The sequence below is a fragment of the Lolium rigidum genome, chromosome 4 (assembly GCF_022539505.1).
Source record: "Lolium rigidum isolate FL_2022 chromosome 4, APGP_CSIRO_Lrig_0.1, whole genome shotgun sequence".
NCBI lineage: Eukaryota > Viridiplantae > Streptophyta > Magnoliopsida > Poales > Poaceae > Lolium > Lolium rigidum.
Window position 1 is genome coordinate 120,186,036 of NC_061511.1, and position 16,012 is coordinate 120,202,047.

At 45.2% G+C, this 16,012-nt stretch overlaps 1 pseudogene; it reads right to left on the bottom strand.

The window, feature by feature from the left end:
• Positions 1–5,480: 5,480 nt before the first annotated feature.
• On the bottom strand, positions 5,481–6,949 carry LOC124647455 (annotated as a pseudogene).
• Between the last annotated feature and the right edge of the window lie 9,063 nt (positions 6,950–16,012).

Here is a 16,012-nt window from a genome sequence, read left to right on the forward strand (position 1 = left end):
TTGACACCTGGGACAGTGACGGAAAGTTCTAAGGTTGTGTTGTGCTGTTGCCACTAGGGATAAAACATTGGCGCTATGTCCGAGGATGTAGTTGTTGATTACATTACGCACCATACTTAATGCAATTGTCTCGTTGCTTTGCAACTTAATACCGGAGGGGTTCGGATGATAACTCTGAAGGTGGACTTTTTAGGCATAGATGCGGTTGGATGGCGGTCTATGTACTTTGTCGTAATGCCCAATTAAATCTCACTATACTTATCATGTCATGTATGTGCATTGTTATGCCCTCTCTATTTGTCAATTGCCCGACTGTAATTTGTTCACCCAACATGCTTTTATCTTATGGGAGAGACACCTCTAGTGAACTGTGGACCCCGGTCCATTCTTTAATACTGAAATACAAATCTGCTGCAATACTTGTTTTTACTGTTTTCTCTGCAAACAATCATCTTCCACACAATACGGTTAATCCTTTGTTACAGCAAGCCGGTGAGATTGACAACCTCACTGTTTCGTTGGGGCAAAGTACTTTGGTTGTGTTGTGCAGGTTCCACGTTGGCGCCGGAATCTCTGGTGTTGCGCCGCACTACATCCCGCCGCCATCAACCTTCAACGTGCTTCTTGGCTCCTCCTGGTTCGATAAACCTTGGTTTCTTTCCGAGGGAAAACTTGCTGCTGTGCGCATCATACCTTCCTCTTGGGGTTGCCCAACGAACGTGTGAAATACACGCCATCACAATCCACATAAACCCAACATGAACAATCCGTCATCCCCACTGTTATAATCAGATGTATCCTATACCAAATAATGTCCTGTATGGGAATGACTAATAGCTCATCTAGCTAAAACAAACACAAGAACACCCAGGTTCAGGCAAGCACCTTCAGTCCTCATATACCATTATCATCATGATGTGTCCGCTCACTTTAACTACATACCTATGTTCTAAACATATCACAAAGACAGGTTTCCCCTACTTCTGAAAATCAAACACACTCTTACGTGCATCAAAAGGTATCAGCATCAAGTAATACACAAAAACTGAAGTTGCGGAATGCCCATACTTCGAAATCTATATGTCTACAAGTGAAAACCCCACGAGGCTGGGGAATGGAGAATTTAACTACATACAACTTACAAAATCTAGAACTGACCTCTGAAATAAAACCACAACCTAACTAACAGAGAGCTCAAACACCAGCAGATGGAAGACTGACCCGAATGAGGACGAACTCTCCAACTACAGTTCTTGATTTCTCAAACACCAACTCCCTAATGCCAAAATCCGAGTTCTCCAACTACATCCGCCGCGCTCCCTCCAAAATACGAGCTACCCCCAGCCCAAAAATAGATTACTGACTTCTCAGATCTCGCGGCGACAATCCTACAGCGATATGACCCAACAAAAACCATCACGCAACGAGCTAAATAGAAGGAAATCAGAGAACATAGCAACAGATGCAGAAGCTCAGAGGATTACCCATCTCACCGGTGGCGCGCATGCTTTCCACGCTGGAGAATCGTCGATCTCTTCGCTGTATGTCGACGAGGGCTGCGAGCCACGGCTCTCTTCATCTCCGTCAGGGTCACCGCTCTCTCCGTCGGTGGTCTCCCCGGCTCGCAAAGCCGGACTCCGTCCGACACCGATCGAGCAGGCTGCGGCGACACTGTAGACAGGGCATCTCCCCCATGGCTACCACCTCCCCTCCCGAGCCAAAACGAAGATGACAGGCGGACAGAGCGGTGGCTTCAGAACGAAATGGAAAAGCACCATTGACTCAGCCGACATGACACAAAGAAATGAGACGGAATGGCACAGGGCGCTGAGATTCGTGAAAGGACGACAGACATCTAACCGTTCAAAATCTGTCTGTGCACCAATTATAAAACAGCTAGCTGTTAGTTAGGAAAAGTGTAATTCAATATTACCTAGACCACATGCTCTTTTACTTTGAAGAAACTTGAATAAAAGAAAACGAGGTATACGAATATATGGCAGTAGAATGGGAGCTGAGATAATACACGTGACCTCGGCAAATCCTATGATAATCTTAAGGAAAATGTATACCTCCAAACCCACTATTACTCCATAAAATCAATGATATTTTGACTTTATCCATATTTTAATGTATGTAAATACTAAACAATATCTAGATACGTTTAAATCTTCGATAAATCTAAGATATCCTTTTATGAATGTAGGGATTATATTTTTCAAATTGGTGTCGTGATTTTCACTAACACATTGATCTCGGCAAGTTTATGCTATTTTTCTCAATTAAATTTGATATGTCACCGTAGCAAAAGCACGGGCCTTGTGCTAGTAGTGGTAAGATACGGATGGATGTTCTATTCCTTCCTCGAGCTGCAGCTAGCAAATCTGTAACTGCTGATCGGTGATAGGGTTTTATTCCATCCGGATTATTCGATATATAGCACGACATGCATGCTATATATAGGGGACAGCAGCTCTAATAAAACTGAAACTGGACGTGGTGTGCAACCTTGGATCCGTAGTCTCAGACGTCGATCGTCTTGCTCGGCCGTCATTCACTGGATGGAGCAGGCGTTGGGGTTCTCGTCGCTGAAGGTGTCCGGCGCGTCGTTGATCATGTAGTGAGGCCCCCGGGGGTGGCCGACGTAGTTGATGTAGTTGTCGTAGAGGTTGGCGGTGCTGTTGGCGCTGCCGCCGTACTGGTCGTAGTTGCTGCCGCTGCCGCCGTACTGGTCGTAGTAGCCCTCGCCGCCATACTGGTCGTAGTAGCCGTAGCCGCTCTGAGGTGGGGGTGGCGGCGGGTAGTTCGGAGGAGACGTCGGCGGCCTGTAGCGAGGAGGAGGCGTCGGCGGTGCCGGAGTAGGTGGAGGAGGCGAGGGCGCCCTGCGCGACGGTGCCGGCCGAGTAGGTGGAGGAGGCGAGGGCGCCGTGCGCGACGATGCCGGCGGATCGATCAGGCGGTGGGAGAGGATGCTGACGGGCCTCCTCAGCTTTGTCTCGAGCCGCGTCTTGAGCTCCTGCGCGCTCGCCGTGCCCAGGACCCACACCTTCTGCTCCGAGCTCGACCACCAGACGTCCTTCACCCCTGCAACCAAAGATATCATCAGAACTCATGAATTGAAGCGTACGTACGTGTAATACAGTACATGGATGCATGCAGAGTTACCAGCTACTTTCTTGAGGGCCTTGGAGATATTGTTCTCACAGCCGTAGCAGTCCATCTGGAGTTCCACCGTCGGCATTGTCATGCTGCTGGATCTCGCAACCCTACTCACGTTTTTCTCTGGTCAATTCGAAGACGTAGGTGCTATTCCCCTAGTTACATGCGCTGTTTATATAGGAGATTAGAGGGGAGAAAATAATTAAGTAGGCGATCGGCGAATGACGGAATGTATCGCTAATCCCTGGATTACCTCCCTCGTCAATTATGTTCATATAATTACGTTCGCCTTCCATGGAGCATCCGGTGCACCGTAAATTCTGATTTTACTTTTTTTTTTTTGCTTCGAAAGATTCTGATCTACTTGCCGTTTCATAATTGCGTTTGCCTTCCATGGAGCAATACGTTCAGGGCCGGCCCTCGTCCAGGGCAGGAAGGGTGAAGCCGGGATAGGCATACTGTTTACACTTTTACTTTTGGATGATTTGAAATATCTTAGACTTAGTCAACTTAACCGTTGGATTAGCATTGTAATTCATTATACGGGTTCGGTAATGCATATGCATGATTGAGACACTTCTCCGATCAATGACCATCAGATTGTGTGTAACATCCTTGCCGTGGATCTCTCCGCTGGATTTGGGACTCGGGCTGTGGCTTGGAGTGGAAGAAGAACAAGGATAGGAGCGACAACAAAAGGGGATACGGAATCAAGTTTCAATGCGATAGAATCCAAAACTCGAGTCGGATGGCTTATAACACGCCTCCTCCACACACGCACACGATGACAACTGGCTACAGCTAACTCACACAGCCCAACAGCCCACTACGGCCTACTCGTCACAGCCCATCTTCCTTCAGTTTGAATCCCGCCCTGCGTCAGGCACAGCTGCATCCAGCTTCAGCGCAACAGTTGTGATAGTATCCCCCGCTGAAGAACCAGCTTGTCCCCAAGCTGGTGCAGATGGAAACCGTTGGTGGACTGCCTCATAGTCTTCCCAGGTTGCCAAGCCAACTGGTAAATTGGACCAACGAATCATGACTTGCACAAGGGCCGAATTACCTTTCTTTACCAAGTGTACGTCCATTACTTCTTCTAGGATCAAATTGTCATTGTCCAACGTCAGTGGCTCGGGCAAGGACTTGTACACAGGAGCATGGCATGTACATGTTCTTTGAGTTGAGACCATGAAACACTGGATGAATTAGGCTACGCTCTGGCAACTGTAGTTTGTAAGCTAACTTGCCAATCTTCTCTAGAATTGTAAAGGGGCCTAAGAATTTCATGGATAGCTTAGGACATGGTCTGTTGACTAGGGAGGACTGATCATATAGCTGCAATTTGAGGAAAACTGAGCCCCTACAGGAAACTCTCTCGGTGATCTGTTCTTGTCAGCATCAATTTTCATTTTGGTCTATGCTCGGAGTAAATGTTGCTTCAAGAACGCTGAATGTTCCTCTCTTTCTTTGAGCCAACTTTGCAATTCCGTATTTGTTGTTCGAGCCGTCTGGGAAAAATTGTCCCATATGTGGTTCACGTCCATACATTGCTTTGAAAGGAGAACATCCTAAGGAAGAGTGTTGAGTTGTGTTGTACCAGAATTCAGCTAGAGGGAGCCAGTTTGCCCATTGTTTCAGGTTGTCATGAACTGCACATCTAAGATACAGCTAACTCACACGGCCCAACAGCCCACTACGACCTACTCGTCACAGCCCATCTTCCTTTAGTTTGAATCCCGCCCTGCGTATTGCTCGTGCCTTCTTCATCTTGCGCTTCCCAGGCACAGCTGCACCCAACTTCAGCGCAGCAGTTGTGACATTTTGGAAAACCATAACGGTCCTAATGCATACATGAATAAGTTTATCGTTTGAACATCAACGCCGAGTCCTATTTCTTTTGTATCACGACACCTTTGTTTGTTCGAGACTTGATCTTCGGCATCCACTATAGCTTTGTTCTATCTCGTTACCGATTAACACAATTCAATCGTTCACGTAATATCATATCCCTTCTGACCTAGTATATATAATCCCTAGTTGAAACTACAGCACTAGCTAAATAACGGAATAGTAGTTTGGTGGCGTTCTAATCTCTGTAACATGACAACATCATGCATTGCCTATCATCACGGCAGATTAAAAATCCAAACTTTGCACTTCAAGGAACACCGTTGTGCAACGTATCAGCACCAAGCAACGAGATGTTTTACCGAAACACATTGAAAAATACAACAGAATTCCAAAGCTAACTACAATCGATGCATGCATACGCACATCCATGCATGGTTTGGGCTAAAATTAAGACGCGGTAGTATCTGTGCCTAGTGATGTCGATTCTGGGTTAGGAAGTGCAGCATAGCCTTGTGCAGCTGCTTCATGACCGCCTCCCAGCCAGCCTGCGTCGGGTGCACACTGTCCCAGTAGAAGTACTGCTCGGGGTTGGTGCAGACGGAGTAAAGCTTCTTCGAGTTGTTGCCCAGCTCCCCGCAGTATCCCTCCGGATCAAAACTCTCGCAGCACGGCGTCAGCTTGTGCTCGAATCGCTTCGACAGCTTCGATGAGCCTTCAGCTGCATATATACGTACAGAATCTGATGGAGTTAGCTGATGTAAACGTGTGTGTGCATGCGTGGATGCATATGAACACGAGCACTTACGGGGGCCATGATTTACGATTTTGGTGAAGGCGGTGTTGAGGTCGAGTATATGGACGTTCTTGGTCTTGTTGAGGCTTTCTGTCAGGTAGGTGTTGTGGAAGGACGCGGCCATGTTGGCACGGGCGTCGCAGACGGTGTAGTTGTTGGCCCTCGACAGCCACGGCGTGCAGCCGACGGGATGCAGGTTGTTCACCAGGACCTTTTTCACCCCGAGCTTCTGCAGCCGCTTCACGTTCACCGCGATACCGTCCGTCACGTTCCTGATCAAACTGATCATCTGCAAGGAAATTTAGTTAGCCATCGATCATCTGAAGGGAAACTTAGTATAGATATGAAAAGTTGCAGACAGGTAGATTTACTAATTCACTGGTGTAGAACTCACGCTGCTGACGTCGCTGGAGTTGGAGGCGTGCGCATAGTCGTTGCCGGAGACGGCGACGAGCGCCACGGAGTCAGCGAGGTGCCATTTCGTGATGGACCCGTCGTTGATCAGCCTCTTGAAGTTGTAGATCTGCTTGGCAAGGGGTCGGCAAGTTGTCGGGGACCTGGTACACGCCCGAGCCGCCGACGGCGAAGGTCATGCCGGACTGGTCGCAGTAGTGCTTCATCGTCCGCTTGTACGCCGGCGGGGCTTCGAGGCGGCCCAGCATTTGCGCTGCAACAACCACAACCCCAATGCAAGGATCGATCAGGGACACTGATGGACGATGCCATTCGCAAATCGTAAGTAGATGAGATCTGTATAGATGTACCAATGATATCGGACTGAACCAAGTAATTGGAGAAGCGGCCGAGCGGATTGCCGGCTCGACCTCCGTTGGAAGTGCCGTAGGGGTAGTGCCATTGACGCGACAAGGCGCTCCTGCGCGCCGTCTTCGGGAGGTTCCCGGTGTCCACGAAGGAATCGCCGAACATGAACATGGTGTACCAGTGATAGCCTCCCTGAACTTGTCGAGACTCCACACCTGTGGCTGCGTAGATCGAAACGAGAAACGAGAAGCACCAATTAACCATTGTGAATGAAAAGCTTACAGTCTAGCTATGTGCGTAAAGTGCTGGTTTGGTACACGCACCGTTGAGTAGGAGGAGGAAACCGAGGCCGCAGACGGCGGGGAGGAACGCCGAAACCTTCATTCTCAGGAATTGGGAGTGGCGTAGTGCCGATGGAGTGAAATGGCGAGAGATGCATGCATGTTCCACATTTATAGACCGGGGGAATGGGAGAAGCTGATGATAAAGATGCTAACAACCACTGCCGCCTACAAACGTGGAACAAAGCATCTCGCCAATATTCGATCCGCAGCAAGCAAAAAAATGCGGAGTAGCAGTAGCTAGCAAACCGTAACTCCCGCGTGATCCAGATCAATCGGAACTTCTTGTTTCGCGCGCGGCAAATTTTGAATAGCGGTGGGCTGCCAATTCATTTCAGAAGAAATAGTTTTGTTTCGCGGGCAATTTTGGGAACGAGACTACTCGAAAGCTCCCGCGCCGATGCCTGTCGCGCGCTTCACGCGAGGGATGTTTGTTTTCCTGAGGAGATATTACTGTTTTTCCAGATATTTTGGTTGATCTTTCTCGTTTTTTCTCTTACTTTTCTTTTTTATTTGCTCATCATGTGCTTCCTGGACTACCCAAGTACCGATACAGTGCATGCATACTTCTCTAACGGGGAAATGTTGTTTGCATCAGGTGGCATGCATATACCTGGCCCGTACTGGAGAGTGGATACGTAGGCCGAGCTACACTACACATACGCCCTTTTTTGAGTCTATGAAAATACTATTATTTTAGACATGTTACAAAATTTTGCAACAAAATACCATCATATACACCATATTGTAATCTACAAATGTCTAAATTTTAAGAACGAAATATATTATATTTTGGACTCAGCAAATAATAAATCTTGATTTCATCATTGGTGAATGGTAATGAACATTACATACCTAAGGAATTGGAAAGTTCCTTTCAAGGACCAGGTGTGGAAGGAGGTGGATTTGTTCATGGAGTTACTGATGAGAAGAATCAAAGCTCCACTGAGGCTGGCACAAACCTGAAGTGTTCCTCTTTCGACTGGATCACTTCCTGGGCTCCTGCTTCCAAGATGTCACATGGCGGGAGAGCTTCGCTTGACTTCCTGAAAGAACATCCAGAAGAGGATGCCTCGGTGCATGTGGTGCTGTGAGCAAAACACCAGGAAAAAAGAGCAGGAGATTGCTGTTGTGTTGCAGTAGTTTGTGTTCTCCTTGCTGGTTTAGCTGTTTAATGTTGTGTAAGAAACCTGGTTGGTAGCTTTTGTGGGTGCGCTTTTGTATGCGCTGAGCTGGGTCTTGGTCAGTTCGGTCGCTCCCTGGAGGAGGTGTTGTCGTCTGTTCTAAACTAAGTTGCTGTTTAGGCTACACAGTGTAGCAGGGTTTTTGCTGGGTGCGTTTTATTTTCTGTAAGACTGATGACACTGGTTTCTTTTCGGTATGAAATGGAACCGGGGATAATGTCTCCTTGTGAATCTAAAAAAAACATTACAGTACTATAATCTAGATTTTGTCAGTTTTACTGAGGATAAAATACAATGTATTTCAGTCTGAAAATTTACACATTGATAGATTCCAACATTCTCTACATCTATATATATATTTAGTTTTTTTTTTCTAAAACTGTAGAATTAAAAGTTTTGAAGTTCCTGAAAAAAATACCCGGCTACTTGTAGCCCGGGCAACAAAATAGGTTTTCGGGCTGCACTGCTCATATACCTCATGCACGGCACATGCATATGGCACAGATGAGGTGAACACAGAGAATTTATGGATGGTGATGCACGAGGACCCTGCATTATTACTTGATTTTGCAGCACAATGCCTGCCATCTCAAATACTACTATCGAGGTAGTGCACCCGCGACTGCGCTAGGGGCATCGACTAATTAGAAGTTCAAACATATCTTTCAAAAATCAAGAAACTAGAAAATATGGTTGGACACCTAAGAACCCTATAAGCTCTCGGGGGTGAGATGTGCTAGTTAAGGCAGTGTGTCAAGCTATCCCAACATTCTCCATGAGTTGTTTCAAATTATCAAAGTAATTGTGCAAAAAATATCTGAGTTGCGTGGCTCGTTTTTGGTGGGATGGTGATGATAAGAAGATAAAAATACATTGGTGTAAATGGTCTAGCATAGCATCCCAAGGAATCAGGAGGGGAGGGCGTTTTGGGATTTGGGAACTTGCGAGGGATGCTTGTTTTCCTGAGGAGATATTACTGTGTATATTTTTAAATTTTCAAAAAGTCATATGGTACAAAGGGTTGCTGCTAGAGGATAGCAACAAGAAACTATCTAAAAGACCATAGGTCTAAAAAGAGAAAAAAGAAAGCAGAGTTGCCATAGTTATCTAAATCTCTCAACCTAAATTTTGAGACTAGCATAAGGCTGCCTAGAAGCCTTATGAACAAGAAGAGCCAGCTCCTCTTTGAATGTTTTTCTGCATCTGTAAACATTGGATGTTGCCCTTGAAACTAAATTCATTCCTTGTCGTCCAAATAGCCCAAGTAGTCAACACAATCAATTCCATGAAGAAAGGTACTTTCAACTCATTTTTTAGACCGGTAATGATACTTTGTATGTCATTCTGCTGAGTAGGTGTCCAAGAAGGGCACATATATTGCCAACACAATTTAGTAAAGGGGAAGTGAAAAAACATATGGTTTTTAGATCCCAGCTCATCATGCTCACACATAATGCATGAATAACTAGCCCTTCCTTTGTAACATTGCTCTGGTGTTCAAGCGATTATGAACCAGGAGCCAAAAGAAAACTCTATGTTTTTTGCTGATAACACCCTTGCCACATCCATTTCAAAGCAGATATTGTGCAACCAAAGTCCACCAGGGAACTATAAACACATGAAAACTTTGTTGTCACAACATTACCAAAAAAATTCCAAGTGTTTGTGCCCATAGCTGGCTCAAGGTCCAGGATTAAAGCTTGAAAAAAGTGGAACTACAACAATGATTCCAAAGACAAGGGAAAATAACATAGATCGGAGGCCTCCGGCACAAGTAATGCTTGCTTGATAGAAATTCCTTCATCCTTGCAGAAGGAGTAAAGATGTGTCCAAGTGTCCTTAAGTGGTAGAGCTGACCATTTATCTTGCCATAGTAAAATGGAGTTTCCTTGGATGAAATCACACTGAGCCACCTCCTTGAAAGTTGGCACCAGTTTTGAGCAATCTCTCCACCAAAAAGAAAACTCGCTTGATCTTGCAGGAGGTAAGGAGGTCGAATAGTATAATTCCCAGGACATCTTGACCTAAGCAAATCAGCTTTATTATAAAATTTATGCAGGTGCTTCATTAGCAGACAATCATTTTGCACTGAGAGATTCAAAACCCCCAATTCTCCTTGATCCTTTTCGCTGCAATCAAGATCATATGCTGCTAGTGGATGAATTTTCTTCTGTAAATCTTTGTCTCTCCAAAGACAGTGTCTTCTGTACTTATCCACCTCAGTGAGTACCCATTGATAAACCTTCAAGGAGCATAGATAAAACATGAACGGTGAAGAAAGGACTGAGTTAAGCATTCTAAGCTTACTACCATAATTGAGGTACATAGCACATGCTGGGAGCCTTCTCTGCACAGTTTGAATTAAGGGTAAGAATAATTCTTTCCTTGGTTTGGTTGTGCTTAAAGGCAACCCCAAGTAGGTGAAAGGCAGACTCCCTCTCTGGCAGTGTAGAGCAGTAAAAGGTGCAATTCTATCCTCAGCAGTATTAATAGGAATGATATTGGACTTTGAGTAATTAACTCTAAGACCGGAGATATCACCAAAATCTTGAAGCAGCTTTCGGAGATGTCTAAGCTTACCGCACTTCAAGCATGTAGTATGATAAGAGTGTCATCTGCATATTGAAGTACATGGAATGAGGGTGAGCATTGCAGGAGCAATGGCCTAGTGAGCAGCCCGTTATTCATTGCCTCATTTACCAGGGACTGAAGGACATCAATAACCAAGACAAAAAGCAGAGGTGACAGTGGGTCACCTTTCCTAACCCCTCTCTTATAGTGAAAAGTGAAGCCAATAATACCATTAAGAAGAACTGAAGAGGTAGTTGATTGTAACAACAACTTAATCCAGTTACACCAGGTTGGACCAAAACCTTTTGCATGCAGCACAACTAAAATGAAGGAATGATCCACATCATCAAATGCCTTCTCAAAGTCCAGTTTAGCTGTGCCACCACCTCCTTTTTGGACTTATGACAGTGATGAAGATATTAATAGGCCCATGAAAGGAAATCTTGTATAGTTCTAGATTTGATGAACCCATACTGATTCTCATGAATGATACTCTAAATGACCGTTTGGAGCCGATTAGCCAACATTTTTGGTAGCAACTTTAAGGTGTAGTTTAGCAGGGAAATTGGCCTAAAAACATTTACAGTCTCAACACTATCTTTCTTAGCACATGAGATATAAAACATCCATTGATACTTTGGATACAAAGATTGCCTTGATGAAATTGATCACATAGATCATAGAAGTCTGTCTTGATGATTGGCCAACATTTCTTGAGGAATTCAGCATTGAGCCCATCAGGCCCTAGAGATTTGTTATTGGGGAAATCTTTAACAACTGCATCAATTTCATCATGGGTGAATGGTGCTTCCAACAGTGCAAGTTCAATATCACTGTGCAAATGGACGGGCTATAAGAGTAATGGAAGCTGTGGGCTCAGATTGACCAAGCCTTTCCTTCTAAGCCTGTAACAATAGCCTTGCCTTGGCATTATGCTCACTAACAGTGACACCGGTAGAATACGAAAGGGTAGGGTAGCAATATGATTCTTCCTTTTCTAACTTGAGGTCGTGGAGTGAAAAAATATGGAATTTTCATCCCAATAGTAACCCATTTAATTTTTCCTCTTTGATCGAACAATCGGGTATTTTCAAAGATTGGATGCAGTTATTAATTCACTATATGGCATGTACAAAATAAAAATTCCATTCTCGATTCTACTAGAAGTTTTGTGTAAGTGTTTGATTTGCTTCTCTTCAATGTAATTTTCATTTTCTCACAGTTTATCCTAATTATTGGCCTATTTTTTCTGATTCAAATTGTAATAAAAAAATATAGACCTTGATTGTATTTTTCATCTCTTCAACAAGTTCAATAATAAGAGGTGGCGGCTACGTTGGTTTGCATCGGGAGAACAGATGCACATGTGGGGCCAGGGAGAAGAGACAAATGTTTGCTGGGGTTGTGTGCTTATGACGATGTGGTGCATAGGACACTTTGGTGAGAACGAATGAATGAGGAGCTACTCAACTTTTCGATTTGAGAAAAAATTCACCATTTGATAAAGTCTTTATGAAAAAAGGTGAAAATTGAGGACCATCATTGGTTTTTGCTCATTTCCTTAAATGACGACTGAGTTAGAATTGATGGGCGCCCGTTGGAGATAGCGAAACCTCGAGGGAATTCCGATAAGTGTGAAACAGATGAGAAAGGTGCGACAATATCTTCATTCTTAATTCAATGTCATCGAAAGAGGAGGTCGCTACCGGTGGTACATATCAAAAGTGAGGCCCTCGTCGCGCAATACTTGCAGACAATCAATGCATTTTGCGATGCAATACACTACACACATATACATGTACATGGTTGTATTATTACTTGTATTTAGCAAGCAAATCAGAAGATTAAGGAAGCAAATAATTACTAGTACATACCAAGCAAGTTAGAAGATTAAAATTTTGCCAAAATTTTAAACTATGAATGACTAGGAACGGCACTTTCACGAACCGCGCTTACAACTTTACCAGTACCTCCTTAATCTTCTGATTTTCTCGGTACAACTAACTAAACTAACAAAATGAACTAGAAGCGGGACTTCGAATCTCGCTTGCAATACCACCTATTGACCTAACACCACTTTTGTGGTCTGGCTGAAAATTTTCTCCAAAATTGTCTAAACCCTACTTAATTATCTACTGAAATATGTACATTTTGATGTTGATTGTCTGAAACTGACCGCTAGGGTTGTAACTCACAATCCCACCATTGGAGCAGGATGCTGGTGGGATCGCTGCGTCCGCCTCCCGCGCTGCCTTCGCTACAACCTCGGGCGGACCAACTTTAACGCGACGGTAAGAACTATTAGAGTTATATTTTACTATAAGTATTGGGTATAGAGTAGTACTCTACCCCAATACATATTCCTCCTTGTACATACCTACGTGGGCTATTCCCGTTCATATAAACATGTACCTGGTCTCCCTAGAGGGTTACGACCGTTCCTCCCAAATTCTACATGGTATTATGCCTATCCTTTTCCCTCGACACCTAGCCGCCGCCTCGGGAGCTTCTCTCCCGTTGCCGCCTCTAGGACCCTGATCGCCGAGCTCTTCTCCCGATCGCCAACACACACGAACAGACGCCGGTTCCCTCTGCATTTCCTGGGGATCGTGCCTTCCAAAACCCACAACAACGACCACGACCTAGCCTCTACAGGACAACGACGACACCACCACAATCCGATCACTTCAATCGCATATGAACATCCATCTACAAAACCCTATCCGCCCTCTGCCGTGGAAGCAAAATGAGCCTTTTTTCTGCCGCGACAACCTGCCGTGGCAAAAACACCTCCTAAATTCCTGCCACGACAGAAACCGTGAGAATCTCAACACCGATGGCCACTTCGTCCACTATCTTTGGGGGTGCTTCGATTGGTGCTCCCCCTTCCACCAAGCTCACCCGCGAAAATTTTCTCTCTTGGCAAGCTTAGATTCTTCCCACTCTCCGTGGGGCTCGCGTGATGAGGCTGCTTGAAGGTTCCGATCTGAGGATGCTGAAAAGTAAAGATACATGTTCCCAACCCTACCTATAATGTGTGGATCTCGCGAGATCAGCAGGTTGTGAGCTACATTGTCAACTCTCTTTCTGAGGATATACTCTCTCACGTTTATGGTATGGTACATGCTGCTAAAGTCTGGAGTGCTATCCACGAGCTGTTTTCTTCTCAGTCCAAGTCACGGGTTTCCAACATCTGTGGTGCAGTCACCAACACCAAGAAGCTTGATGAGGACATCCCTACTACACCACTACCTCCGTCACTGATAAATGAAGATGAACCTGCTGTGAAGCTCAAGTCCAATGAAGTTCGGATTGGACCAATTACAAGGGCTCGTGCGAAGCTACTTAAACAACAGGTGAACTTGTTTCTAAACGGTACTTTGATTGATGAGAACTTTATACCGCCTAAATCCTATTACTTATGTATCATCAGGTATCAAGAGAAGACGAGCGTCGCACGAGGAGTAGAGGAGCAGCTGGACATGAAGACGGACGTCAAGATGGACGTGAAGCTGGACATGGAGCTGGACATGAAGATATCTCATGGTCGCGTGAGGGAGGAGCGGGAGGCATGCGCGAGAGGAGAAGACGACGTCCAGGCCGGTCCAGAACCCGGTCCGACCGGGCCCCAGACCGGCCAGCCCGGTCCCCAGCCTGGTTGACCGGTCGCTAACCGGCCGCCAACAGGATATGATGCATCGTACCGGGCAAAAACCGGAAAGTTGCGAAGTTTCCGGTTGCCGCCCAGTCGACCGGGACGCTGACCGGCCGACCCGGTCCCCGGCCCGGTTGACCGGATTCCAGACCGGATTCGTCCGAGTCCGTCTCGACCCGCACCTATTCCGGGTCGGTTATTCTTGTATCTTTTCGACCGAAATCGTCCCGACGCCTATATAAGTGCCCGGGACGCCCCCTAGCTGCTTTAGACCACGTTTAAGATAAACCCTAGTTCTTAGTTGTTTGCTCTAGCAAAACTATTGAATCCCTACACCATATTGCTTGATATTGTGTAGATCCTGAAAAAGTCTTGTGTGATCTGCTGTTCCATTGGAAATTAGACGGTTGCAACTTACCGCTTTGTGGTCGGCAGCTACGTGCGCAAGTGTGTGAAGTTGCGAATATCTTGCAGGGTTGAGAGCTGTTGCATTGGCGACAGGGACCAATCGAGAGATCTCGTTGCATCATACAAGTTATCATCCACTTCATCGTTGTGTTTCTCCGCTGCCATCACCCCGTGATCATCATCACCACCGTTGCTTACTGAGAAGATCGGGCCACCCCGTATCATCTTGGTATCAGATTTCCAGTTTTCCTCGGTAAGCCATCCACAATCCACCCCATAGTTGAGTTGTGAGTGTTTTCCTATCCAGAAAAAGCCATAAAGAATTAGGGTAAGGGTTTGCCATAGCCTTAGATTGCACTAATTTCGAGTTTTAGTTGCTTTTCGTAGTTGTTTTTGCGTATCTTTTTCTTTCCATCTAGTATTATTAGGGTTTGTGTTTTCTCTATCATCTAGTTTATCATATTGTGTCAGTTTTTGGTTACTCCGAGTCCACATAGCGTACAGTGTGCTTGTTCCCAACCATAGACACAGCCTTTCGATATAAAGTGACTAGGAACTTCCCCACAAGAGACTAGTTTTACCGCTCGACAGGCTGCTCGTTAGGTTCTCGGTGCTTTGCATATTTGCTGTTGGCCGTGTTATTAAGGAGTTGTGTCAGAAAATAAAAAAAAATAAAAAAAGAGAAAATTGAAAAGAAGCAAAAAGAGCTACATAGCTGCGTGTGTTATACAAAAAGAAAAATCCAAAAAGAAAGGTACCGTGCTAGTTGAATCAAGTGAAGGCCTAAGTTTACTTTACTACATCCGTAATTGAGCAATCTTGTGCCTGTCTCGTTGAGCTTTGCTAGCGTCTCTCTTGTGCATTGCAACCTTTCCCACATATAGTTGCATTGCCCCATTATATCGCCTTGTGTGAGTATCATTGGTTGTCTACGGTCAGCACTAGAGCTTGTTCTTGGTGCAAATAGGTAGCCTACCTACAGCCCCACATATACCCTGCTTTGTCGTGTGACTTGTTCTTATACCCTTGATATTCGCTTCGCTACATCCGTGCACTAGTTGTTACTACAAGTGGTAAGCAACACTAATTTACTTTGGAACGGTAAGATTTCCTTTTCTTATCAGTTTTGAGTGAGTTGTGAGAGTACCACCATATATTTTTGATTTAGTGCACTAATCTACTAACAATGTCTGCTAGTGATCATAAACTTGTTAACCAGGAAAACAAGAGTGCTGCAGATATCATCACATGGAGGGAGTATGAGGCTCTTCGTAATGAGATGCGACGT